The sequence below is a fragment of the Capsicum annuum genome, unplaced genomic scaffold, assembly GCF_002878395.1.
Source record: "Capsicum annuum cultivar UCD-10X-F1 unplaced genomic scaffold, UCD10Xv1.1 ctg42376, whole genome shotgun sequence".
Taxonomy (NCBI): Eukaryota; Viridiplantae; Streptophyta; class Magnoliopsida; order Solanales; family Solanaceae; genus Capsicum; species Capsicum annuum.
In genome coordinates this window covers 1-2,989 of record NW_025849772.1, presented here as the reverse complement: position 1 = coordinate 2,989, position 2,989 = coordinate 1, and the positions used below count along the sequence as shown (strand labels likewise).

Genomic DNA, 2,989 nt, shown 5'->3' with positions numbered 1-2,989 from the left:
TCTAGGGTCCGAAAAGAGAAGTTGGAAAATTAGGGTTTGGAAAACTGTGGGTTCAAACATTTTTTGAGAGAGAAAAGAAGAAGGGAAAAACTTATAACCAAAGATTCAATCTTTGTTTTTAGTGGAAATTTTGTTTCCGAATATTGGTCTGCGTAACCGAAGTTCCGAAGCTGACTACGACGCTTCTCCGGTGGTGGTGAAATTCGACGTCAACTCGTAGTTCTGTTTTGCCGCTCCAAAAAAGGTAAACACCTCTTTCCGCTTTTAACTTTTGTCGTTGTTTTCTTCTTCTTCATCTCTTTCTTCAATATTTCATTATAATACTGTCGTTGTTTGCTGGGAACTGATTTCTGTTGGGATATTTGACAATCCATAGGACTCTATGATGAATATGTTGACGGTTCTTCTTCTTTGCGTTTCGGTTCATGTTGTTTTTCAGGGGTCGTTGAATATCATCTCGTTATAAATCAGTTTTTGGTTTCCTTTTAGGCTATGTTGGTTTCTTTTCATGTGCTATTTGGTTCAGTGTTGTCACCATCCAAGAGTCCCTACTTGAACCTTTCTTATGTTTGCTAAGCCTGTATTGCTATCCGTATTGTCTTAGGTCTTCTTTTTCTGTCTTGAGATGCATAATTTGCTCGGTTGAAATATTTTTTTGTATCCATGATCATTCCTTGGGATAAGTAGTTAAATACTATAATTTAGAACCGGCTGTGTTTGGCACTCAAACAAGTTCATGCTGAATCTGGATTTGACAGAAGGTTTATTTACTAGTTGTTGTTCTTTTCCTTTTTTTTTCTATTTATTGTCTGCATCGCCCCTTATATTTCTCCCCTCTAAGATTTTTGATACTGATTATGATTCGTTAAAATCAATATAGTAAAATAGCTTTGACTCTTAATAACCCAAGGAATTTATGGCGTGAACCCATGTGTTATTTCGATTGTACCCCTGGATTGAGCTTTGAAAAATATTTGCTCATTTGGAAAGTTTTTCCTTTATCATTGAATCTGTTTATTTGTCCTTATGATATAGAGTGAATTATTTTCTTTCATGCCATTATATTCAAGTATGCCAAATAGCATCAATTAGCTTTTTCTTTTTATTTGAGTATAGTTCCCTAGAGTTTACCGCGATTTTGCTTGCTGTCTATTTTCTTTGTGTTGAGATTTCTGTAGCTAAGTGGAAAATGTGCAAAGGCATCTTCCAACATTATGTTGATTTAGTCTTTGTTACCTCTCAGATTCCAAAGGGTATCATTGGAATTCATCTCACCTTTCGGGATTTCCCTTGACCTTTAATCTACTTTTGGCTATACATTTTCCACGGGAGGTGAGATATTCAATTATTGGAATAATTGCTTCTTCCTTTGAGCTGCTATATAAATGTTCTTCTTTTGATACTTTTGTTTAAACGTTTCCTTGCTAAAGTTTCCCCACCTGGACCCTTTAGCATCTAGTTTAAATGTTAATAGTAATCTACCATCCCGTCCAACGGATTCACTTAAAGCATGGCGAAGAATGATTAATCTGCTAAATGTGAAAAGCTTTGCCTAGGATTTTGTCTCACAATATGCTAGCAAATAGTGTAAGATCATCTTATTTTAGAAAGTATGCATGCCTACAAGCGGATCGTCTTTTTTTATATTTATTTATTCAAATTTTCCTTATTTTGGATTTATTGATTCATCTCCTGTATCTTGTTTTACATTAATAGTATTCCTTCTGCACTTATTTCTGTATTTCGTTTAGCATCAAAAATATTTTTTGTGCATTTACTTCGTTACATTTTGCTTAGCATCAATATTTGTTTAACATTAATATTGTATCTTATACAGTGTAACATTAGTGGTAGTTCCTTCAATTTGCTTTCGTATTTATCTTCATTTCACATGGATTAATTTCCTTTTTCTTTGCTTTGCATGTGGATAAATTTGAGTCTTAAATAAACTCTTCCCGCTTTTGCATTATCGATATGGGCCACTAAGGCCCATCCTTCTCGAGTCAATTTCGAAGCCCCAAAAAGGACAGTCACCTTACATATGGACACAAAAGAAGAGGACGAAAGAGGAAGAAATAGGTTAAAATCCATCTTTGAAGCAGCTAAGAGACTCAAAAGTCTCATTTGTTATTTTACTTAATTATTGTTGTCTTTATTTATTTTATTTCATTATTTATTCATTCATTTATTTGGGGGCTTTGAAGCCAAAGTTGTAAATTTAATACAGGTGGGGCAAGACTCGAGCTAAAGGCTCAGAAAACTAGACTAGAACAGGTTTTGTTGGTTTGGGCCAATGGCCTAAATCTTTTGCTTCCTCCCCTTCCCCCTATTCCTTATGTTTTTATTTTTTTATTTGTTATGTGCTTTCTGAACGTAGTTAAATCCTTAGTTTAGTCGCTGGAAAACTAGTTTTGTATAAACACCAAAATATTTCTAAAATCGCTTCTTTCAAAAAATAAAAAATCAGTCACTTTTCGAGAAAAATTAACCTTTTCGAAGTCAATCAAAAGACGATTTTCAAACAATCTGGATAATCGCAAGTTAGCGGACGTTTTAGGTGCCTAACACCTTCTTAAAACGTTAATAAGAACCACCTACTCAGAATCATCAAAACTTAAATGATTTTCCTGTTTTGAATCATTTTAAGTAACTCTTTAAAGATTTCTTAATTCTTTTTTTCAAAATTAAGTGGCGACTTTCAAAAGTCAAATTTCTCCGCAAAACAATTATTATTATTATTATTATTTTAATTTATTTCTATAGCAGCAACACCTTGTTTTTTTTTATTAAAAAAAAAAAGAATAGCCACTAGTAAGGATCGAACCCGCGCAGTAGGCTGAAGGAAGCGTCCAAGAAGAGAAAATAACACCACTGGGCTATCTAAGTGCCTTGTTTTATATGGTTCAACATTAATATACGTACATAAATATAGATTTTCTATTTTATATATACAACATAATTTTTTTACCAAGGGGGTTCGGGTGAACCC

General features: G+C 33.6%; 1 long non-coding RNA gene across 1 annotated transcript; it reads left to right on the top strand.

Annotated features, from left to right (window-relative positions):
• The first annotated feature begins 6 nt into the window (after positions 1 to 6).
• Positions 7 to 2,359, top strand: LOC124891918. The gene is made up of 2 exons (XR_007049951.1): positions 7 to 244; positions 1,244 to 2,359. It is a non-coding gene; the product is annotated as an uncharacterized LOC124891918 (long non-coding RNA).
• Positions 2,360 to 2,989: the final 630 nt, after the last annotated feature.